We start from the raw sequence: 26340 nt of genomic DNA on the forward strand, positions 1-26340 counted from the left end.
CTACTTGAGTCTGATAAATGTACTCTTCTGTCTCTGGACTCAGTGTCATCCTATTCCTAGTACATTTATTTAAGTCTCTTGGCTGCATCTTTTCCTCTTTTACATTCAGTTTCCAAAACAGGTTATTTCAGTTTTACTCTCAACAACACCCTTTCTCTGCCAATTCCTTGTTGACCTTGAACCTGATTTGTGTGGGTAACAGCCCCCCCCCCCCCTCTCTTTTTTTTAGGAAATTCTAAGCAAATCTCAGTTCAGTTTATAATAAAAGTTAGAGTCAATAAAAAGTTGGAAACACCAAAAGGAAATATCTTATTTTGCTGTGAGAATGTTTTAAATATGAATTTTCCCCTTCTATATTAGTATTATAATTCCCAACAGGAAATGATTAAGAATTCCTCCCAAACCTTTATGAATGGCCACGGACGGTAGAAATACTTCAGCTTTCCACAGTGTCCATAGACTTATTAGAGATTCAAGTCAGTGATAAGAGATACAGAGATACAATTTTTTAAAAAAGCCCTGGCCGGGTGTCTCAGTTGGTTAGAGCAACGTCCTTTACACCAAAAAATTGTAGGTTTGATTCCCAGTCAGGGCACATACCCAGGTTGTGGGTTTGATCTCCGGTTGGGGTGTGTATGGGAGGCAACAGATTGATGTTTCTCTCTCAAAATCAATGAAAGACATATCCCTCAGGTGAGGATTAAAAAATAAAAAAAGAGATGCAGATGCAGGCTAAGCTTCCAGCTCAGGGATGTAGCATCCCCATATTTATACCCATAGCCTGTCCCCAGCCAGATGTGCATGAGTTCTCTCTTTTCTACCTCTGTGTGTCCTTTTTAAAATCACAGGGATCCTTTTAAATCTCTAATTCCAACAGGTGACAAAAGCATCTTTGCTGGTGAGCCCTTGAGGGTGGAAGAGAGAGCATGTGTGCATGTGCCCTCAGGAGAGGGGCAAAGGGAGTTTCCCGCAGAAATTAGTGAGATTGAACCTGAGAGTACAGCAAGCTCTTCCTCCTGGGACCTGCACCTTTCCTCTCCCCATTTTGTTCTCCCCAGCTAGTCACCTTTACCTTTCTCTCTCCTAAGCTCTGAGGGCTCTTCTTTGCCTCTAACTTTCTATATAAACTTTCTCTTATTTAAAAAAACTCTGATAGTACAAATTAATTAGGCGACAAAAAGGTTGTGCCTGAAGTTCAAACTTATATTTAGTACCTGCTTTTATAAATGAAGAAAATGTTTTGAGAAAAGAGGTGAAAGGATCAGAAGTCTGCAGGAACCAGAGTATATTATTATTATTGTTGTTGTTATTATTATTTTGTGGAGTGTTGGGTAAGAGAGTAGGGGCAGGATCCCAATTCCATATTCTCAGCCAATGTCCTGCCATAACCCAACCTCTTTTATCTACTGCTGAATACTGTCAGAAAGTATAGAATAATTGTGTTAATTGCCAGCATTATATAATTTTTTTCTCTTTGCTGTTCTGATTGGGTATTTTTTATTACATTGCCTTCCAAATAGCTGATTCACTCCTCTGCTTTATCGAGCCTACTGCTTAGTACTTCCAGTGTATTATGTATTTCAGATATGACATTCTTAATTTCTGACTGGTCCTTTTTTATGTTTTCTATGTCATTTTTCATGCTGTTGAGCTTCCTTGTAATCATTACTCTGAACTCTATATCTGATCAATTGCTTACCTCTATTTCATTTAGCTCTCTGGAGAATTTCATTATTCTTTCATTTGGTGCCTGTTTCTTTGTTTCCCGATTTTGGCTGCCTCTTCGTGTGTGTTTCTATGTATCAGGTACAAATGCCATGACTTCCTGTCTGTTACAATGGCCCTATGTAGTAGGTGACCTGTGGTCTGTTCATGTGTGGGATTGACCCTTAGTTTGGCCGACAGGCTCAGCCCCCAACATAGTGTGCGGGCTGCTGTGCAAATGCTGATCACACAAAGTAGAATTCTCCTCAGCACAGTTTGGTGCCTGCTGAGATCTCCCTGTGGATATGCTGCTTATGAAGCTTACTGGATCCTGCTCTTTTGTTGTGTGGAACTGGCCACTGGGTGTATTGGTTCTGGGCCTCTTTGGAGGGACTGTGGTACAGACAGATGTCACACTCTGTGTGTGACAGGTTCTGGGCAACCTGTGTGGAGCTATCAGCGATTCGTAGTTTGTAGCTCCCTCTGCTGGGCCTGCATGCATGTGGAGAGAAGCTGTGCACCAAGGTCTGTTTTTACTAGCACCAGGCCCAGGGGCAGGTCAAAGTACCCAGAGATCAGCCTTCGCCTACAGGCTCTCTGTTAGGTGCAGTCACTAAAGAGCCTTGGGCTGTACTCCTCAGTAGGGCATAAGCTCTACATGGTGGGATGAGAGGGATTCCAGTGGGTGGTGGGGCTATTGCTTTCCCCCAGGCTGATGCTGCATAAGGTGATGCTCTGCCTGAGAAAGATGGCTTCTGCAGTTTGGAGGAATGACTCAGTACAGGAATCCTCTCAGCTATCTCCCAGAGCCATCAACCCCACATAACTCTACTATGCTCTGCCCTTCCTCTGCCGGAGCCAAGGGTGAAGGAAATTTTGTGCATTGGCCCTTTAAGAGGATGTCTGTGTTTCTAGCCATCTCTTCTTGGCAGACAGAAACCCTCTGCTTTTTACAGCAATATATTTTTTGCACCTTTCCTGGTTCTGGTGGTTTGGGCTAAGGAGCTCGGCTTGGGGTTTAGACCCCTCACTTCTCAGGGGGACCACTCCCCACAGCTGAGAGATCCCTCCAAAACTTCAGCTGCTGCCAGTGAGTGTCTGGCCAGCCCTCTTGTGCCTCCGCGCCTCCTACCAGTTTTGTTGTGTGGCCTCCTCTATAAGTCCTTGGTTATAAGGCTTCTCCCCACCTAGTTTTCAGTTAGTTATTTAGGATGATGTTTCTATACTTTAGTTGTAATTCCAGTTTGGTCCTGGGAAGAGTTGAATGTAGCTTCTATCATCTTGGATCACCACAAATTTCTGTATTCATAAAAATTATCTATGGAGTTAGTTGAAAATTCAGATTTATTCTCCATGTTCTATTCTCCCATTTAAAGATTTTTCTTCAGTATGTCCAAGGGAGGGCCAAGGAGTTCTTACTTTATTAATAGATTATCCTAGGTCATAATAACTAATGCTGGTGGCTCTGAAATCAGGTTTGGGCCTCTGATGGTCCAGAGGCAGTCCTTTTAACTGCTTTCAGAGGAATAATAATAATAATAATAAAAGAGATGAAGATATGAATGATAGGATGCCTGTGTAGCAGCAAGGGCCCAATGGATTCTAAATATCAGAATTTTTAGTTTTGCCAACTCTTTAGCTACTCTGTGACACTTAAAATTGACATGGGCAAAACTGTGGTTGGATACAGGACTGGCATGGCAGAATGTCTAAAGGAGAAAAATATCTAGAGCACTAATTATGGAAACACTGAAGTCAAGGCCTGATTGTCAGAAAGACATGTCAGGAGGCATCAGGAGACTGGGTAAAATTGGAGGATCCAAATAATTGAAAATCACCTGTGGCCCTTACCAGTTTGGCTCAGTGGATAGAGCGTCAGCCTGTGGACTCAAGGGTCCCAGGTTTAATTCCGGTCAAGGGCATGTACATTGGTTGCGGGCACATCCTCAGTAGGGAGTGTGCAGGAAGCAGCTGATCGATGTTTGTCTCTCATCGATGTTTCTAATTCTCTATCCCTCTCCCTTCCTCTCTGTAAAAAATCAATAAAATATATTTTTAAAAAATCATATAAAAAAAAGAAAATCACTTGTGATGTAGAAGTGATTGAGTAGCTGAGAGAGGAGTGGATGTGAAAAGTCATATATAAATTGGTTTTGTTTAGAGAAGGAGGGGTATTAGAAAGGTTAGGCATTTTTTTTTTTTTATGGATGAAATTTGGAAATGATGTATTACTGAGGAAAAGCAGTTTCTATGAAAGTGAGAAAAATGTCAAGGATCAAGATACCTCACAGTAGGGTAGTAATAAGGTTGCCAGATAAAATGCGGGATATATGTAGTTAACTTTGAGTATCAGATACACAGTGAATACTTTTTCACAGTATGGGTATGTTCCAATTGCTCACACTAAAAATTATTTGTTGTGTATATGATATTTAAACTGATCTAAGTGAGGGTCCTCTACTTTTATTTGAGAAATCTGGCAACCCTAGGCAGAAGTGATGTTTCGTAAAACACAAAGGAAGGTGGGTAAGATCAGGTTGGGAGAAGGTAAGCATGGTGATGGAGTAGAACTGAGTTGTTTGAGATTATCAGTATGAAGTAATATCAAGGAACATCATTTAGTTAAGAGTGGCAGGTTTGAGTAACTGAAATTAGGTGAGCATTAGAGTGAGAGGTGGGGCAAAGGATTACATGAAGGTGGGGGAGCCCTACCAGGATTATTCTTTGTAATTTGGTGAAGGACAGTGGTTTGTCTCCTTCTTCTTACCAACAGCATCTTCTGAAAGTGACCTGTGTTTCTGGACACAGAAGCAGTAGTATAGGGAGTCTCGGCTTCAACTTGCGGATGTCTCGTCATTTATTAGCATAATTTCACCCCCTCTCCTTCCAGCTTTATCTGCTGAAAGGAAGGGAAGAGACTGATGAATAAATATGGTTATGTTCATTAAAGTATTTTGTGATGCATTATGAGAAAGCAAGCTAGGCCATAAAAAAAGAAGTTAAACTTTATGATCAATTAAGAAAACTAGACAGATAAAAGCTGCAATGTCATTTTGAGTACTAGATTTGTCAGTATGTGTCCCTTTTTATTCTGATTTTGAAACACTTTTCTCTTATTTTTCAATTTTGACTCTAAATAACTAAAGGCATAAATATCTAGTACTCTTCATTCAATGAATAACTAATAGTTTAAAATTTTTCTGTTATTAAGATTCCTGAGTACTACTTATTTTTTCTAAATTGTCAACATAGATATACATAACTCAAATGTGGGAGTCTTGTCTTAGAAACTTTGAGTTTGAAAATGTGGGATACAGGAAATATAAGTGTAGTTATTAGAAAAGGACCTACAGAAAGGAAAACTTCAAAGGCTAGTCTGGTGTCAGCACCTGCTGTGGTCACAATGTAAGCCCTGGAGACCGGGGATTTTGGCAGCAGTTTCAGTGCTTTTAGTTCAATCTCCAGTAACCCCAAATGTGAAGCAGATGCCAGTTTTCTTCTCTAGGGTTTTGATAATGGCATATAATGAGTTGGTTGTTTCCTAGCAACTAAAGAAGCAGTTTCACTTTAGCTGATCCTGCAATAGGAATGAGACATTCTCCCTTGATATTTGGTATTAGTGATTTCCCTGACAATGGAATTTCAGTTCTGAATAAGGAAAGTTCTCAGCCTTTGGTTTCCTAAAGAATCTTGCTTTTGAGTGTGGGCTAAGCTCTGCTTAATCCTGTATAAAATGAAAAAAAAAAAAAAAGAACTCCCTAAGCGTCCCATGGGAAGAGCCAAAGGAAGTTGGATACATCATTTCTCAAATGGCGAGTGATTATACCAGAAGTTATTATAGGTGCATTTTCCCCAGTATTTAACAGCATAATTAACAACCAAATTCTTTCCTGTATTTAATGTTTAAAGTAACAGAGGTTTAGTAAATGTTAATATTTCATGCCAATCCCTTCTTGCCTGAAATGTTTCTATTGAGAAATCAGCTGACAGTTTTATGGAGCTCCCTTGAACATAACTACTGGTCTTTCTCTTGCTGCTTTTATGATTCTGTTTTTCTTTAACCTTTGCCATTTTAATTATGATGTGTCTTGGTGTGGCACTCTTTGGATTCATCTTGTTTGGAACTTAGTGCAATTCATGGACTTGGGTGTCTTTTTCTTCACCAGGTGAGGGAAGTTTTTAGTCACTATTTCTTCATATAAATTTTCAATTTCTTGCTCTCTCATTTCCTTCTTGTACCCCTATGATGTGGATATTGTTAAGTTTCATGTTGTGTCATAGTCCCTTATACTATTCTCATTTTTATGATACTTTTCCCCCCCTTTTTGATGCCCTGATTCTGTGTTTTCTGCTACCTTATCTTCCAAAATGCTGATTCAGTCCTCTGCTTCATCCAACCTAGTGTTCATTCTTTCTAGTGTTTTATTCATTTCAGATATCATATTCTTTATTTCTGACTGGTTCTCTTTCATGATTTCTACTAGAGGCCCAGTGTACAGATTTCATGCACTCGGATAGGGGGGGAGGTCCTTTAGCCCACCTGTGCCCTCTCGCAGTCCGGGAGCCCTTGGGGGATGTCTGACTGAGCCGGCAGTCACACATCCTTAGAGCTGCTGCTGCTGCCACTGCTGCTGCGCTCGCTAGCCATGAGCCTGGCTGAGCAGTGCTCCTCCTGTGGGAGTGCACTGTCTACCAGGGGACAGCTCCTGTGTTGAGCATCTGCCCCCTGGTGGTCAGTGTGCATCATAGTGACCAGTTATTCCGCTGTTTGGTCAATTTGCATATTAGCCTTTTATTATATAGGATGTCCTATTTTATGCTTGTTATCTCTTTGTTGAAGTTCTTACTAAGTTTTTTGAACTCTAGTAAATTTCTGGTCTCCAATTCATTTAGCTCTTTTTCTGGAGATTTCCTCTCCTCTTTCGTGGGCGGCATGGTTTTGGCTGCCTAACCCATTTTGTCTTTGTTTCTCTGTATTGTAGATCTGCTATGTCTCCTAGTCTTGGTAGGGTGGCCTTATACAGTTGGTGTCCTTAGGGACCCTGTAGCGTAGTCTCCTTAATCCCCTGAGCTGCGTGTTCCTGGAATGTCCCTGGTGTGAGTTATGTAGCCCCTCCTGTTGTAATTGAGTCTTGTTTCTTTGGTGCATGGGGTCACCCCGCAGGCTGGCTGACGGTGAGAACTGACCCCGACCACAGTGTATAAGCTGCTGTGCAGGTGCTGATAACATGAAGTGAAATTTGCCTCAGCAGGGTCTGGTGCTTGCCATGATTTCCCTTTGAATATTCCACTTGTGAAGTTAATCAGATCCTGCCCTGATGTTGTTTGAAGCTGGCCACAGTGTGTGTTGGTTCTGGGGTTTCTTGGGAGGACTCTGGTGCAGGTCAGTTTCAGATGCTGTCTTTGACTGGCCATGGCAATCTCTTTGGAGCTACAAAGTAATCCATAGTTTGTGGTTGCCTCTACTGGGCCTGGGTGCGCATGTAAGGACCAAGCTACACACCAAGGCCAGCTTCCACCAGTACCCAGCCCAGGTGCAGGTCAGCAAAAGGCCCAAGGCACCCCGAGATCCTCCTACACCTTCCTTTGTCTTCCTGTTGGGCTCAGTCACTGAAAGTGTCTCTGGAGGTACTCCAATTGCATAAGGTAGGTTCTCAGTGAGTCATCACATAGGAGTATGGGTGTTCACCAGATTGGTACATGTTCAAACTCAGTGCCAGCGGTGGGTCTGAGGCGACTCAGCAAAAGTCCCAGTGTAAATCAAGTCTAGCTGCCACCCTCTGGGTGCCTGCAGACTTTCCTATTGGGGTGAGGTCTCATGGAGTCATCAGGGTTAGGTCAGCAGAGTTTATCAGTTCCAAACAGACCAAGATTTGGCTGTGTGAAGGATTAATTCTGTTTCAGTCTGGCGTCTGAAGGAAAAATGGCCCCCATCCTAGAATAACACAACCCAGTTTGTCCCGTATTCTGCCAGAACCTTCTAGAGAGCCCAAGCTGAGTTGGGCAGAGCTGCCAGGAGTCAGGAGGATGGGGCTGGTGAATGTTCTATGTGGAGGAGGCACAGGTCAGCCTTATGGAAAGGTGGAGTAAATGGCCCCAGCTCTGGAGCCACACAACTCAAGTCACTGATACCCCTGAGTCTGCTCAGACCTCTACACTCTGGTCCCAGGCAGCTGACTCCTCCATAGAAGTGGGGCTAAAGGGAGCTCAGAAGGTAGGTCTATTGCTCTACCCCAGGCTGATGCAATAAGGAGGGAAGTGCTTCATCCAAGAAAGATGGTGTCTGCGCCCTAGCCGGTTTGGCTCGGTGGATAGAGCGTCAGCCTGCGGACTGAAGGGTCCCAGGTTCGATTCCGGTCAAGGGCATGGTTGCAGGCACATCCCCAGCAGGGGGTATGCAGGAGGCAGCTGATCGATGTTTCTCTCTCATCGATGTTTCTAACTCTCTGTCTCTCTTCCTTCCTCTCTGTAAAAAATCAATAAAATATATATATAAAAAAAGAAAGATGGTGTCGGCGGTGTGACTGGTTGGAACAAGAATTTGTGCACTGGCCCTTGAAGAGGCCACCTGTGTTGTGTCTCTTTTTGCTGGACAGAATCCCCACCGATTTTCACAGCCAGATGTTATGTTGACACCTCTTTCTGCCTCTGGTGCTCTGGGCTAGCGAGCCCGGTGTGTGGTCAAGAACCCATGCTTCTCAGGGGGAATTCTGCAGCTGAGATACCTTCGGATTTTCTGCTCTTCCTGCCAGTCTCTATAAGACTTCTGTAAATCCTTGGTTATAACACTTCTGTTCACCTAGTCTCCCGTTGGTTATTCAGGTTAATTGCTCTATATTTTAGTTGTACAAGAAAACCTCGCTATAAGGGACTAATTCGGGTAAGGGGGTGTCCATTAAAGCTGAAAGTCCATTATATAATAAAGTAGGTTTTCCGAATGTGTATGTTAAAAAAATTGACAAATTAGTTTACCTGTTTTTACTTATGTAGACATGTTAGTGTAATTAAAATTAAGTATGTTTGAAAAGTTTAATTTCACAGAAAAGTTTTCTCTATATATTACAGTAATTTTAAATTTATACTGAATATGTCAGGTAATTGTGTGCATTCACCAGTCACCACAAGTAAACAAATGCAGATGGCTGGGCCTGGCTTAGCTCATATTGGAACATCTGCCTGTATGTGTGAGACGACTACTACAGAAAGTCATGCCACAGGACCACAGGAACAATTACTGAGCGCCTTACGGTGTGGTCACGTGCTAATCATTCACCGAACATTGTTTACGAGCAGTGACTCTTGGGTTTAAATATGTAGATTATAGTTGTAGATGTGTAATATTTATTTATGTTGGTGATATTTTTACAGTGTTTTTTCCAACAAATGGCCTGTTTGCTAGTATTTGTTAAAATAACATGGCCCTGGCTGGTTTTCTCAATGGTTAGAGGATCGGCCCATGGACTGAAGGCTCTTGGATTCGATTCAGATAAAGGGCATGTACCTCGGGTGCAGGCTCGATCCCTGGCCCTGGTCTGGGCGAATGTGGGAGGCAACCAATCGATGTGTCTTTCTTATATCTATCTATGTTTCTCTCTCTCCTTCTCCCCTTTTCTCTAAAAATCAATGGGGAAAAAATATCCTCTGGTGAGGATTAACGGAAACAAACAAAAATAACAGTGAAATAATAACAAAAAAATAACCTATTAATTTAATTATAAGCAACTCTTGGTTAAAAGCATTTTAAAATTAATAGGGTGTTAATTTTCACATTTGATATATGGACTGGACATTTTGTCCATTAAATCCGAAGTCTGTTAAATTGAGATCTGCAAAATTGAGGTTTTACTGTAATTCTAGTTCGGTCCTGGGAGGAGGTGAGTGTACTCACCTACTCCACTGCCATCTTGGATCCTATCCTATATAGTAAAAGCCTAATATGCTAAATGTCAGACCGTTCGGCCAGTCGCTATGATACACACTGACTACCAGGGGGCAGATGCTCTGACCAGTAGGTTAGCTTGCTGCTGGGGTCCGGCCGATTGGGACTGAGTGAGACAGGCCTGACAGGCTGATCCCTCCCACGGTCCCTCCCCGGACCTGATAGTGCCGTGGTGGGTCCCTTGGCCTGGCCTGCGCCCTCTCACAATCCAAAACCTCTTGGGGGATGTTGGAGAGCCGGTTTTGGCCTGATCCCCACAGGCCAGTGTGAGGGACCCCACCACTGCACGAGTCCATGCACCGGGCCTCTAGTCTTTAGATATTAGTAACGTGTCTGTACTCAACTGAATTCTACATGGAGGCCTGAGAAAATGATTTCAAATGACCTTCTTTTAGTCATTTATCATTTAAACAGTTTCTAAGGACATTATCCATTTTTTTTCTTTGACATTATGTAACTAATATAAATTACCTTCTTCATCCAGATTTATAGTATGATATATTAAGTTTTAGAAATTCCCAAACACTTAGGCAAAGAGATAAAATATTAAATGATGTTCTTAAGATAATTAAGTTAACCATATCTGAATATACCAAATAAATTTATTGCCTTGCGTGAAAAAGATTCATAGACTATGCATTAACTATAAATGAAATTATTGACTGTCTTCATTGTCAGTTTTGGGCATCTGACCTTCTAATCATTCCTCTTCATGATTTTTGCATCACCAGGTACTTAACAAGTCTCGTATTTAAAAACACTTTACTAGGCCTTGGTGAAGCATTAAGGAATTTAGAAACTAGTTAATCTAAGTGGGCAGGGTAGTTGTCTTTCAGGCAGCTAAGACATAATTTTCTTAAAAATTCTTTAAACATGAAACAAGTTTCTATATAAGTCAGCTATTGCTCTTAGATTTCTTTGGGACCTTAATCTGAGTCTAAAGAGTCAAATATGTTAAGCCTAGTTTTGAATTCTTCTTTCCCCTTTAAAGCTATATATTAGTGAATATGTAAATAGAGATATAACTAAAGCCCAGTTCTTTGAAATATTTTTCTGAGACAGTATTATTTAGTAAATAGCTCATTTTGATTAATCTAGTAGAGGGTTTGATCACCATGCATTTGTTCATTCATTTAACAAATATTTATTGAACTGGTGTCAGATAATTATTGCAGTGCTTTTAAAATGTTATTGGACTTTTAGTCATCTTCAGCAGGAGAAATTTACTGCCTATTTACTATGTTTGGGTCATGGATGTGTAAGACAGTTCAAAATTGTAACATAAAACTTTCAGTTACAGACTATTAACTTATAGTCATAAACAAATGTTTAGATATGTTAAAAAGTTTGATGACTTTCAGATATTGTTTTACAGTGTTTTAGTTAAGACCATCAAAGTTGGAACTTAAATAACAAGGCTGAGTATTACATAGTGTTGTCTGTTCAAGGTGGTGGTATTGTTATAGGACAGTGATGGCGAACCTCTCACACGCGTGTCAGAGGTGACATGCGAACCCATTTTTTTGGTTGATTTTTCTTTGTTAAATGGCATTTAAATATATAAAATAAATATCAAAAATATAAGTCTTTGTTTTACTATGGTTGCAAATATCAAAAAATTTCTATATGTGACACGGCACCAGAGTTAAGTTAGGGTTTTTCAAAATGCTGACCCGCCGAGCTCAAAAGGCTCGCCATCACTGTTATAGGATATCAGATTTCAGAGATTTCATTTAGTTCCATGTCAATAATCCAGTGTGGATAAAGAACTAGGTCTCAGGAGTTAGGAAACAGCCTATGCATATCAATTGCTGGTTACTTTTTCCTACTGAAGTGCTCCTCTTTTTCTGCTGATTTTAAGAAATGACTTACACAAGTACCTCCAACTCACTGTGATGACTGATTACTTATATATGCAGGTTTGAGTATTGTGATGCTCTCGTTTTACATGTTGCTATTGTAGATATGTAAGAAGAAAACTCTTATATTTTCTTTGGCTGGCACCAATGGTCCCCAACCCCACACCATAAGCCATTTATGCCAAATTTCTCAAGTGTTAGAGCAGATCTGGTCATTACTTCATCAGTTTTTTCTTGTGTTCTGGTCTCTGTTAACACAGGTGTAGAAACACTTTTCACTTGATAAAACTACTTAGTGATCCAAAGATTTAGGGTAAATTATTAAGAAACAATATAAATAAAACAAAGCAAGGGAAGTGCTAAAAAAGGAGAGTTTTTATTTTCCATTGTCAACCACTGATATTCTCACTTCTTGTTCTGTGTAGTTTTAGGTTGGAGCAACTTTTAAGGCCCTGACTCTCAGAGCTTCTCTTCTAACCTAACACTCAGGGAAGGCCTCCCACTGCAGCTCTGTGATTATACACAGCTGAGCCAGATTACCTTGTGCTCTATATCCGTGATCAGCCCCAGTTCTGGTACCTTTGGAAGAGGAAGGTACTTGACCATTCTTGGCCATCAATTCCTTGACGTTCTTCCTCAGGTTTTAGGTATTTTAATCACATTTTGCTCGGTGCTGGATGCAGGAATTAGCATTTCATCTCCCCTCCCCCGTTTGGTATATTATTAGCTACTTCTTCATACTGGCTCCCCCCTGGCAAGGTTAGGCTTCTTTGCCTATCTAATTATGTCTTCTTTCCTAGAACGTCAGTACAGTAGGTTTCTCATCTCTGATCTTCCCTTTTCTCCCAGTTCAAAGCTTGGCTTACTTTGATTGGCTCTTTTCTTTTGAGTGAAAAACATATTCTCAGGCCCTTTATAGGCTAACCCACACTCCAGGAATGATTTAAGGTGTAGACTCAGGTCACCCAGTCCTGGTTTCTGCTCACACAGCTCCTGTCCACTCTGCCCTCCCTCTGCTGGAGCACAAAGTGGGTGGCTCCACAGGGAATTTATTGCATTGGCCCTTTAAGAGGGTGCCTGAATATCCATCCATTGCTCCCTGGCACACCGCAACCCTGCTGCTTTTCACAGCCAGATGTTACGTGGGTACCCTTCTTAGTTCTCGTGCTCTCTGCTGGGGGGCCTAGCTTGGGGATTAGATCCCACAGTTGAGATATTTCCCTGGAACTTCAGTTGCTGTAGGTGCACCAGGAGCCCTATCGCGCCTCCGCCCCTCGTCCCGGTCCTTGGGTATCAGGGTTCTCTCCAGCCAGTCTTCTGTTGATTATTTAGGCATAAACTTAACCAAGGAGGCAGAAGACCTTGGAAAACTATAGGATGCTGAAAAAAGAGATAGAAGAAGGTGTAAACAAGAATATACCGTGTTCATGGATTGGTAGAATCAAATCATTAAAATGTCCATTCTACCCAAGGAAATCCACAGGTTCGGTGAAATCCCTATTAGAATACCAACGGCATACTTTCCAGAGCTAGAACAAATGCTCCAAAGGACCTGGAGAGTGTCTTGGTAGGTGAAATAAGCCGGAGAAAGACAAGTATCACATGAGCGCACTCCTATGTGGAATCTAAGTAACAAAATAAACTGATGAGCGGAGTGGATCCCGAGACATGGAAGCATGGAACAGAGTGCGGAATCTCAGAGGGAAGTCAGGGAAGGGTGGGAGGTAATCAATCAAAGACCTTATATGTATATATGCATAATAACCCATGGACACCGACAATAGGGTGCTGAAGGGCTGGAGGTGGTCAGTCGGGGGAGGGAAGGAGACATGTAATACTTTCAACAATAAATAATTATTTTTTTAAAAAGAAGGACAGTTACTTCTGTCCAGAATCCAAAAAGAGAGCAGGAAAGGAAGTAAGAAAGAGAAAGGATAGGCAGGTACCAGGAAATTGAAGTCATCATTGTGGTTTAAACTTGGCCACTGTTTCATTGATAAAGCAAAGATGCTTGGATATTATTTTGTGTCTGACAACACAGAGAAATGTTTCCCATTTCTTTCTTTGCATATCTACCAGCGGAAATATCTACCAGAAGGAAGTAATAGAGGTCCTCCGGTAGTTTAATATAAGGATGGGCGGGCTCTAATTGCACCTCTGACATAAATGGGAAGCATGCAGAATGCTGGCTTGTTTATAAGAACATTGACAAAATGAACTGTCTCTTTCAGTTGAAGTCAGCAATCAGTGCAAAAGGCAGCACTGATAGAAAATGTACCAAGCCAGTAATATATTGAGGAAAGGGGGAGAAAATGATCTCAGACATAATTCATTAGTAGCAAAAATCAGTGAGGCTAAAATAATTTCCTTAGAAAATGAATAAATTAAAAGGAGGCTAATTGCCAAACTCTTATAATATCCTATTTCTACCTTGAATAGTTCAGAAGAATTCCTAACTTCTCAATTTTTTGGTGTTGTTGGCATAGACTTTAAAATATAACCCACAATGATTTGAACAGAGTCTAGGACAGGGGTGGGCAACCCCTGGCACGTGTGCCAAACATGGCAAGCCAGTAACTTTTGCTGGCACGCGAAACCCTCTCTTATAATCTTCCATTTACAGTTTTTTCTTAATATAGACTTTTTAATTTTTCAGATAAATTCAGTGTAGGTGCATCTTAGATAAATAAATAATTTTATGTAACGTATATATTAAAAAATAAATGTATTTTTCATCATCATATACTGTGTTTTTGTCGCTTGAATGAATTTTATTATTTCTTCAAGGTTCTTCACATACGTACACCTTAAGAGATATCAAGTAGGCGTAACATGTTCTCAAAAAATTAGGGTTGGCACGCACAAGATTTTGAGTCAGAGATTTTGCTGGTTTTGGCACGCACTCACAAAAAGGTTGCCCACCCCTGGTCTAGAATAAGGGTAATTACAAAAGGTAGGGCCTTGTCTCCTGTAGTCATAGTTAAGGAGACTTGTAAAGGTAACGTAAGATTACCTACTGGGCCCTTAGGAGAGATTCATACAGCTGTGGCCCTCGTCAGGTGGGCAAGGACTTATCCTGTCTCTTCAAGTGCAGATGGGGAATTATGGGTCAGAGTTAGAGGTAAGCTTGGCGGAACTGTTCAGGTTCTAAGAAGATTTGAACAGATCCCAAGCAGGCTATGAGGGAGGAAGGGTTATAGATTACTGGGAATTTCATAGGATTTGACTCCTACTTATTATTGAGGCAGATACTGTATTTACTTGATTTTAAAACATTTAAAAAATTTTAATATCTCTGAAATTGGAGTGTATTTTCTAATCAGTAACATCTTGGCATCATGTTTAATTATTTTTTCTTTGGTGGTGTGTAAAATAATGGTGAACCTTATACTCCACTGTGTTTTCTATTTAATGAGATACAGTAATTATTTTTGTTGTGATTACTTTAATGCTGATTGAATTGTATTCTCGCCTTTTCCACAATCATTGCAGAGCTATTCCATGTCATTCATTTTGGTCAGGATTTCTGTTGTTGAAAGACAGTTTTATACTGCTGGTGGCTGTTTGACAACCTGTTCATTCCTCTTCATTTCTCCATTACTAACTAAATTTTCCTTCTTGTTACTTGCTCAGAGATTGCCAGATTCTTCACAGCATATAACTGTCATGATGTCAGTCATTTCAAAGACTATCAGTGTCTCCTTAATACTGTTTAAGGCAGCTACCCTCTGACTTTATATGTTCTTTCAAGTGGTTAAATTTTAGAAAAATTGTAAATAAGAAAGGCATGAAACTTATCCCTATAGAATCTTTTGTTTCCTGTAAACCTTTACTTAATGGATTTTAAAAAATGTGTTAATGCTATGTGATCATTCATAGTTTAAAAATAATACTGTACTAATTTATATTTATAGATGTTCGTGTGTATTTAATAGTTGTTTTACATAATACTAGTTAATTTTATGTTGACAAAATGTCTACCAAAAAAGAAATTACTAATGGTGAATTAAAACATCCTCTTTTTATTTATTTTTTTTGTTTTGTTTTTACCAAGCCTATACATATGTCCTTAGAAATAAATGGTAGACCTTTTAAATTAGTTTATTTTAGTAAAGCCTAAGTCTAGTGTATTAGTTACCAAAATGTAGAAAACATCAAATTAAATAAGTCAAATTAATTTTTATCTTTAGATAATTCTATACTACTAAATACTGCTACCTGTTATTCAATATTTACTATGTATTAAGTCTTATACTGTTTAACTGCATCATCTCATTTAATCCACACAACTTTGTATAATAGGTGTTGTTTTTATTTTTATTTTTCAAGTGAGGAAACTGAGGCATACAAGGATAAACAACTTGGACAGGGTCCCACAAGTAATCTTACTGATTCCCTATGCTGAGCTTTTAACTAAACTGTACCACTGAAGTTTTAAAAGGTTTAAGTTTTTATTTAAAAGAGTTGAAAATACACTCTTTAATATCACCTCTGAAATGTTAATTGATATTAATATATTAAGACTTTTCCTTTGACATTTGGCTATAGATTTGTATTTTAGACTTTGTACATTCATTGTAAGGTATATCTGAGAGTATGTCTTTGTAAATCTCTGATATTTTTTATTTAAATGCCTCTTTTTCATTCCACCTCCATTGCATTTTTGTTAATTTTCATAAGATGTTATTTTGGTATGGTTTTTATATGGAGGTGTGCTATAAAATCTTTTTAGTAGTATTTGGTAATGAGAAATTTGACAAACTCTTATATGTTACAATATCAGTAACTGTAGTAATATAATTCATTTTTAAACTGTAGTACTAGAAAATTAAAATTTTTCAATTAATTGAATTTAAATTATTTTATAGGGATTTATTACTTGGACTTGATCACCCTTCACAGAGGTACAATAGCATTTCCAAGTTACTTAGAGTAAGCTGTAATTCAGTGAAGGGAAATGTCTTCCTGTCTTGGTGTCTATTATATCCAGATCCAAACTCAACAGTACTTTTCTTAGTGGTTAACTGTTGATACTTTTTCACTGGGAGCAGATGACCATTAATAGTCAATAGACTAGTAATTTTTCAGTGACAATTTAAGCTAACCTCAGGTATTGAGGGTTTTTTTTTCCAAATCGTTTTTTATACTTGTGAATAAATTGATTAAGGGAGAATCTATATTACAAAGAGTTTAGCCCAGATATAAAATTAGAGGACCCAGTCCCTACAAGGTTGCCCTCACTTCTGATACTAGTTGCAAATTTAAGGGTTCCCAAGACCACCCTTAGTTTTAACAATTTGGTAGAAGGACTCATAGAACTCATTGAAAGCTATTATACTCATTGGTATGGTTTATTACAAGGAAAGGAAATATTAAAATCAGCCAAGAGAAGAAGCACAAAGGGCAGTATCCAGGGAATTACCAAATGTGGAGTTTCTGGCATCTTCTCCCTGTAGAGTCAGGCACATTGCTTTCCTGGCACTAGTGTGTGACACTATGAATGGTGTATTGCCAGCTAAGGAAGCTCTCACCTGAATCTTCGTATTCAGAGTTTTTATTGGTACTCTGTGACATGATCGTGATTGATTGTCCATGTGACGGATCTCAGTCTCTAGTCTCCATCCCCTCTGAGCGTGACCCAAAGCCCCCATCCTAAATTTTATTATTATTATCTGGCTAGCCCAAAGTCCCAGGCAAATAAAGACCTTGCAGTGGTTCTCAACCTTCTGGCCCTTTAAATACAGTTCTTCATGTTGTGACCCAACCATAAAATTATTTTCGTTGCTACTTCATAACTGTAATGTTGTTACTGTTATGAATCATAATGTAAATATCTGATAATGCAGGATGGTCTTAGGCGACCCCTGTGAAAGGATCGTTCAACCACCAAAGGGGTCGTGACCCACAGGTTGAGAACTGCTGCCTTAGAGATTACTTTCTAGAAGCTAAAGTCAAAGGCCAGTTTTTTTTTTGGGGGGGGGGCGGGGGGGCCTATTTGGACAAAGTTAAATATTTTTTACTATACAGATATAATGTGAATAATACTATTTTCCAGAATAAATGTATATTCAAAGCTAAATTTGGATTAAAATTTTCAATTAAATTTATTGGGGTGACAGCCTATATAATAAAAGCCTAATATGCTAAGTGTCCAGTCGACTGGTTGGCTGTTCAACCAATCGAAGCATAATATGCTAATGATATACTAAGGCCACTCAACCGCTTGCTATGACGCCCACTGACCACCAGGGGGCAGATGCTGGTAGGTTAGCTTGCCGCTGGGGTCCAGCCGATTGGGGCTGAGCGAGATGGGCCGGGCGTGCCCTGGAGCCCTCCCACGGTCCCTCCCCAGCTAGCCAACCTCCTGTGTCCCTCCTCAGCCCCGATCGTGCACCCGTGGGGTCCCTTGGCCTTGCCTGCACCCTCTCGCAATCTGGGACCCTTTGGGGGATGTCAGAGAACTAGTTTTGGCCCAATTCCACAGGCCAGGCTGAGGGGTCCCATTAGTGCATGAATTCTTGCACCTGGCCTCTAGTTGGTTAATAAAATTATATGGATTACAAGTGTACATTCTATAATACATCATCTGTATATGTATTTTGTGTTTGCCACCCAAAGTCAAATCTCCTCTTCTCACCATACTTTTGACTGTCTTTACCCTTTACTACCTCCTCCCATGCCGCTTTCCCTCTAGTAACCACCATACTGTTGTCTGTGTTTATGAGTTTTTGTTTGTCTTGTTTGTTAATATATCTCACATATGAATGAAATTATATGATTCTTGACTTTTTCTGTCTATTTGTTTTGCTTAGCATGATATTCTCAGGATTTATCTATATTGTCGCAAATGGCAATAGAAGACATACAGATGGCCAACAGACATGAAAAGATGCTCAACTTCACTAGCTATTAGGGCAGGGGTGGGCAAACTTTTTGACTCGAGGGCCACAATGGGTTCTTAAACTGGACCGGAGGGCCGGAACAAAAGCATGGATGGAGTGTTTGTGTAAACTAATATAAATTCAAAGTAAACATCATTACATAAAAGGGTACGGTCTTTTTTTTTTTTTTTTTTAGTTTTATTCATTTCAAATGGGCGGGATCCGGCCTGCGGGCCGTAGTTTGCCCACGGCTGTGTTAGGGCGATGCAAATCAAAACTACAACAAAATGAGAAACTTCAAAATGGTCTTGGAATAGGCAGCAGTGTTGCTCACCTCCTTTTAGGGCCAGCCCAGAAAAGCAACTAAATTGGAGAACATCCACCCTGAATTAACAAATTAGACACAGCTGAGGTGACAGTTTTCAATAAGAAGGGCAGAGGACTCCTAGAGAACACTGCTTTCCAGTCATAACCCACATGGAACCATGCACTGCAGTGTGCAACGCAGTACCTCCCAGCAGGCTCCCAGACTTCTGCAGTGAGGGCTTGCCAGAGTGACCTCCCACATCAGGTCTCCTCACCAGCCTGCCAGGACACAGTGGCCCATGATCCGGCTCCAGGACCCCGCAGTGAGTGCATGCCAGGGGGACCCCTGTGCCCTGCCCCTGCCTTGGGCCCCAGAACTGTGCTGCCAGTCTGACCTGGCGCCCACTCCACCCTGAGCCCTGGGACCTGCTGCCAGGGAGACCCAGAGCAACACTGTATGTGTCCCACTTCAGGCCACAGGAGAGCGCAGACTATGTGACCAGAGCAACGTGCGCCCATTCCACACCAGGCCCTGGGAGGCTGACCTGGAGCAACCCAGCTCACGAGCCTCACTCCAGGCCACAGGAAAGCGAGGACTGTGCGACCCAGAGCAAGCAGCACCCGCTCCACCCTAGCCTAGGGACTTGCGGCAGAGGCTGCCTGGAGTAACCCAGCGTGCACCCCACTCTGGGCCCCAGGAGAGCTCTGACTGTGTGACCCAGAGCAACCCACACCCGCTCCACCTGGGCCCCTGGGATAGTACAGCTGGGGCTACCAAGAGCAACCCAGCACCTGCCCCACTCAAGCCATACTAGAGTGCTGCTGGGGTCACCCTGAACAATCCAGTGTGCCCAGGCAGGGGCCACAGGTCTGCACTGCAGGTGCGCTGCCAGAGGGACCTAGGGTGCCACCCAGCCACGGGTGCTGGAGTCACACATCGAATTGCATGCCAGAAGGCTCTGGGTCCTCACAGTGATTCACACACCAGAGGAACTGTGCACGCACACCCACCACCCAAAGCAATCTTCATTAAAATATCAATGACATATTTCACAAACCTAGAACAAACTCCCCCCAAATTTATATGGAATAAAAAAAAGACCCCAGATAGCGACAACAATCCTGAGAAAGAAGAACAAAATTGGAGGGATCACAATACCAGATATCAAGCTATATTACAAAGCCACTGCTCTCATAACTGCCTGCTACTAGCACAAGAACAGACATGTAGACCAATGGAACAGAACAGAGAACCCAGAAATCGACCCAAGCCATTATGCTCAATTAATATTTGACAAAGGAGGCAGCAGCATACAATGGAGTCAAGACAGTCTTTTCAATAAATGGTGTTGGGAAAATTGGACAGATACATACAAAAAAATGAAACTAGGTCACCAACTTACACCATACACAAAAATAAACTCAAGATGGATAAAGGACTTAAACATAAGACGGGAAACCATAAAAATCCTAGAAGAATCCATAGGCAGCAAAATATCAGACATATGTCGTAGCAATATCTTTACCGATACAGCTCCTAAGACAATGGAAACTAAGGAGAAAATAAACAAATGGGAATACATCAAAATAAAAAGCTTCTGCACAGCAAAAGAATCCATCAACAAAACAACAAGAGCCCACTGCATGGGAAAACATATTTGCCAATGTTCTCTCTTATAAGGGTTTAATCTCCAAAATGTATAGGGAACTCATACAACTTAACAAAAGGAAGATTAAACAATCCAATCAAAAAATGGACAAAGGACCTCCATAGACACTTTCCAAAAGAGGACATACAGAAGGCCAAGAGACATATGAAAACATGCTCAAAGTCACTAAACATTCGAGAGATGCAAATCAAAACGACAATGAGGTACCATCTCACACCTGTCCGAATGGCTATCATCAACAAATCAGCAAATGACAAGTGTGGATGAGGATGTGGAGAAAAAGGAACCCTCTTCACTGCTGGTGGGAATGCAGACTGGTGCAGCCACTGTGGGGAAAAGAGTATGAGCTTCCTCAAAAAATTCAAATTGGAACTCCCATTTGACCCAGTGATCCCACTTCTAGGAATATATCCCAAGAAATCAGAAACACCAATCAGAAAGGATATATGCACCCCTATGTTTATAGCAGCACAATTCACAGTATCTAAGATTTGGAAACAGCCTAAGTGCCCATCAGCAGATGAGTGGTTTAAAAATCAGTGGTACCTCTACACAATGGAATACTACGCTGTTGTAAAAAGGAAGGAATTCTTACCATTTGCAACAGCATGGATGGAACTGGAGAGCATTATGCTAAGCAAAATAAGCCAGTCAGAGAAAGATAAATATCACATGATCTCACTCATTTGTGGAATATAATGAACACTAGACACTGATTAACAGAAACAGATCCAAAGACAGAGAAGCATGGAACAGACCGACAAACCTCTGAGGGAAGGCAGGGGAAGGTGTGAGGGGTAAGAGATCAACAAAGGACTTGTATGCCTGCATATAAGCATAACCAATGGACACAGACAGTAGGGTGGTGAGGGCATGTGCTGTGGAGTGGGAGTGGCCAGGGAGAGGTCAATGGGAGGAAAAGGAGACATATGTAATACTTTAAACAATAAAGAATTTAAATGGAACAAAAAACTACAATAAGATACCACCTCATACCTGTTAGTATGGCTATTATCAATAAGACAAGTATTAACAAGTGTTGGGGAGGTTACGGAGAAAAAGGAACCCTCATTCACTGCTGGTGGGAATCTAAACTGGTACTGCCACTATGGAAAATGGTATGGACATTCCTCAAAAATTCAGAATAGAGTTACTACATGACCCAGCAAACCCTCTTCTGGATATCTACCTCCCAAAATGTGAAAACTTTTATTTATAAAGATAACATGCACCCTGTGTTCATTGCAGCACTGTTCACAGTGGCCAGACATGGAAACAACCAAAGTGTCCTTCAGTAGATGGTTGGGGAAAGAAGATGTGGTACATACATACTGTGGAATACTATTCAGCCATAAGAAAAAGATGAAATCCTGCCATTTAAATTTGGATATTAACCTAGTGTGTTGGAAACATTGTTACTGAAAACTGTTAGGTAATGTAACTCAGAATGGGAATTCCTTGAAAGTACACTTGGTCTGGGCCATAGAGTTTTCCAGCCAGAGAGGCCACTGTAACTTTTGTCTGTAGTCACCTCCACCATGCTTTAGCTAGGGTCACCAGAGATGTCTTTATTTTTTTTTTTAATCCTTTGTATATTTTTCAGTTCTTATTTTAATTGATCGCTCTGTAGTATTTGAACTATTAACCCTAATCCTGAAATACTCTTTTCCTTTAGTTTCTTTAACACTACATTCTCCTGGATGTCTTCTTTTTAATCTTCTCTTTCTCATTCTCCTTCATAGTTTCTGTAAAGTTTGTGGCCCAGGAAATAAAGAGAATCAAGCCAGTCAGAAAGGGGAAAAGAGAGGTTTAATCTGCGTTCCCGGGCGAGCCCCACGAGCCCCAAAGGCAGGGCAGTGAATCCGCACCAACAGGGAGGGGGGCATGTCTTTTTATACAGGTGTTTGGTGAGGGGCAGGGGCCATGAGTTGAGGAAGTTCCCGCCGCGGCGTCGGCATGTTGACCTGTTAGGAATCCCAGGGAGGGTCCATTTTCTCCATCACCATCTGCCTTGCGGTGGCATGCATCTGCTCCTGAGCTTCCCTTTGACCTAACAGTTTCCACTTCCTATACTAATTTTTAAAGTACAAGTCCTTAACACAGGTATAATCATCTACTTTTCTTAGGCTTAGAGACCCCTTACAGTTCATCTCTTCTGATCTTGTGCTTTTCTTGGGCAAGGCCATCAGTCCTGAAGCCCAGATACGTATGTTCATTCCTTAGTTGTAGAGACACCCATCACATGTGCATCTGCCTACTAGATAGCTCTGCTTGACTGTCTCATGGATATCTCAAAGTCAGAAGTCCAGATTGGAACTCATCATTGTCTCCCACAGGCCTGAAACGAGGTGTGTGGGAGACACATACATCTCTTTGCTTGTGACAGGCCGAAATCCTGGGTGTCATTCTTGACTCATCCTTCTCCCACTGTTCATATTTATTGCATCCTGTTCTCCCATTTCTACTGCCCTTCCCCAGTGCAGTCCACCTGTATCTCACCTGGGAAAGCTATAACAGACCCCACATCTACATCCCTGTATAATCTGAGATAGTCTAATTTTTCTTAAATGGTGAACTTCATCATGTTACTTTCCTGATTTAGACTCTTTAGTTGCAACTTGTTTTCTGGACAGCAGTTCAAAATAAGGTCCTTCTTAGTTTGATCCCAGCTTATTCCCTAACTCCCACTCTTTGCTTCAATTGTCCTAAACTATTTGCTTCTCCTGGATTCATTTTGCTCTCTCTTGCTTCTAGGACTTTTCTCATGCTCTTTCTCTTTCTGGAATACTCTCTTCTATAACTCCATCTCCACCTGCAGGTATTAGCTTCGATGTCACCTCCTTTGGGAAAGCCTTCTGTGATAACCCCTCCCCCCACACCAAGAGCTCTCCTGTGCTTGCGGTGCCTTGAAAGGGCCACACTATATCTTGTCTCAGGGCCTTTGTAAGTGTTGCTTCCTCTGCCTTTGGTCTCTTTCCTGCCTTCACCCTATTTTTATTCGAGAAAATGTTCTGTGGTGGGCTTATATTTCTCCCATCACAACTAAGAATTTTTTTCTGTTCACTTTGTGAAATTTGAAACAATTCTGTTGTATTTTTGTAATTTAGAAATTTAGAATTTTGAACGGTTTGTATTTAATTTGTCTTCTTCCCCCTTAATTTAAATCTCCACAAACAAAGCAGAAGCCTAAGCCTGTCTTTAGCTTTCTGCTTCTCCAAGCAAGCTGACATTGTTTAACTTGAGAGTTGATTATGTGCTAGAAGTCAACTGATACTGTTTGCAAAAATGAAAATATAAAAATAAAATGGCATTTGCAGCTTTCAGCTCCAGCCGTTGAACCTGACAAGTTCTAACATCTCTTCTCTTGGCTGCCTTTTACTTCTTTTCCTGTTTCCATGGAAATGGACATCAGATCACAGAAACATAGTAAGATACTGGTGGCTAATTGCTGTTGCAGATTTCTGAATTCTCTTTGTTTGTGGAGTGATTATTTTAGTGACTCTATGTAGTATGTGGTAGTTAGCCAAAACATCTAAGGCAATTTCTGGGTTTGAATGCCAGCTGCTGTTCCCAAGTGTCACTAACTAGTATCCTAAAATGTATTCCCTGTTTCAACTCAGAGAAAATAGATTTTAATTTAAGAGCTGTAATCTTGTCAGAGAGAAGCACTACATTTTAAGCCAGGAAACCTGGCCCAAGTCCCAGATCTGACATTGTCTCACTGTTTGACCTTGGGTCAATTTTGTTATATTTATTGAAGGAGCCCATTGATGCTACTTAGCTGTGGGGCATAAGAGTGTCCCTGAGAAAAATTACCCCTCTACCAGTGTGTTTTAATAGAAAACATAGAAATAAGTTATACAATTAATGTTAGTAATGAAATCAAACCAGGATTTTAAACATCTAAAATGGAAAAATGCTTTTAATTCCAGCCCTTTATTTTCTCCTTCTGTAAAGTGATCAGAATAAGGCTTGTCATATGGCTGGGACTCCTGGGTTAAATATTCTCCTTATAATATACACTAGGGGCCCGGTGCACGAAATTCGTGCACTTGGTGTGTTGGGGGGGGGAGTGTCCCTCAGCCCAGCCTGCCCTCTCTCACATACTGGGAGCCCTCAGGCGTTGACCCCCATCACCCTCCAATCGCAGGATCGGCCCCTTGCCCAGGCCTGACGCCTCTGGCCTAGGCGTCCGGCCTGGGCAGCGGGGACCTGCAGTGGCAGCGGGGGGGCGCCGCGATTGCGCGGGCTCCGCCCCTGCCGGATGCCTCTGTCTGAGGCGTCCGGCCCCGGCAGCGGGGACCCGCAGCTGCAGCGGCCCCGCGATCGTGGGCTCCGCTTTAGGCCCAGGCAAGGGGCCCCTAGCTCCCGGGACTGCCAGCTTCGACCGTGCCCAGCTCCCATCGCTGGCTCCACCCCTACTTCCTGCTATCACTGGCCAGGGCGGAAAAGGTGCCTGATTCTCCCATCATGGCTGGGGGGCAGGGCAAAGGCGGCTCCAGGGCCGCCTTTGCCCTGCCCCCCAGCTCTTAGCTCCCCCCTGGGTTTCCGATCACTGTCAGTGGCAGGGGGCTTCTTCCTGCTTTCCCTTTCGCCTCCCTGCATTGTGCCTACATATGCAAATTAACCGCCATCTTGTTGGCAGTTAACTGCCAATCTTAGTTGGCAGTTAACTGCCAATCTTAGTTGGCAGTTAATTTGCATATAGCCCTGATTAGCCAATGAAAAGGGTATCGTCGTACGCCAATTACCATTTTTCTCTTTTATTAGTGTTGATGTGGTTTCCCAAGACAGATACAACCTATCTTATGGAAAATTGATTAAAATTATAGTTGAAAATTTCTATTCATTTTCTATTTAATGAAGGAAGTTATTACATTACTTATCTAACTTGTATTTTTTTTTTAAATTTTTAAGAAAATCTATTTTATTGACTTTTTTATAGGGTGGAAGGGAGAGGGATAGAGAGTTAGAAACATCGATGAGAGGGAGAGACATCGATCAGCTGCCTCCTGCACACCTCCTACTGGGGATGTGCCCGCAACCCAGGTACATGCCCTTGACCGGAATCGAACCTGGGACCTTTCAGTCCGCAGGCCGACTCTCTATCCACTGAGCCAAACCGGTTTCGGCTCTAACTTATATTTTATTCACATCTAGAACGTAGGAGGATTTGCCTTAGCCATATGCTTCTGTAGTAGGCTTTTCTATACCAGGTCAGGATTTTCTTGTAAATCTAAATTTAGAACTTGGAAAGCTAGGTATTTGCTGAGCCACTTCTTCAGCATATAATGTCTGCTCTATATCAAATGAACATGAGTAATTGAAATTGAGTCTGAGCAGAATAAGTCTCTTTTTGCATGACTACACAGAATAAAATACAGGTTTATACCAAACTCCCACTTATAGTTGCTTGTATATAGACATAAACCATATATGATAAGACATTATAAATAAATTAAATGGGAAATAATCCATTTTATACTTTGTAATTGTAAATTTTTTAAAAGGAACCCCCCCCCCCCCCAACGTCCTTTATTCAATTTGCTGTGAATTTTGTTTCTCATATCAAACTTGAAGTAGACCAGGGTCCAGTCGTGTCAGAGTCCCTGTTTGTGACGCAGCTGCAGGCTTCAGTAAATTTACCACAGGCCCCAGTGCTTTAGAGCAAAAGTTTATTTTGAAATAAAAAATATTCTATTGTTTAGTATAGTTAGACAAGCAGAAAAAAATTCGAAAAAGAAATTATAATGGCTCGTTACCACCCTGTCCAAGTAAGCCACTGTTGTCTTTTTGGAATATTCCTTTAATTTTACAAATTCTACCAGTATATAAAACAAAATTGGGATAATGCTGTAAGCTCTGCTTTGTAGCCTACTTATTTCATTTACCATTTTATGAATAGTTTACCTTGATATTATTTAGTCTTTAAAAATGATTTTAATAAATATGTAATATGCTGTTTTAAGTGATTCTATACT

At 41.2% G+C, this 26340-nt stretch overlaps 1 protein-coding gene across 3 annotated transcripts in view; it reads left to right on the forward strand.

Annotated features, from left to right (window-relative positions):
• NUBPL (NUBP iron-sulfur cluster assembly factor, mitochondrial) overlaps positions 1 to 26340 on the forward strand; it is a 241121-nt gene that overhangs the window by 93355 nt on the left and 121426 nt on the right. The gene's annotated exons all lie outside the window — the stretch shown is intronic.

Source organism: Myotis daubentonii, chromosome 1, assembly GCF_963259705.1.
Source record: "Myotis daubentonii chromosome 1, mMyoDau2.1, whole genome shotgun sequence".
Lineage (NCBI taxonomy): Eukaryota > Metazoa > Chordata > Mammalia > Chiroptera > Vespertilionidae > Myotis > Myotis daubentonii.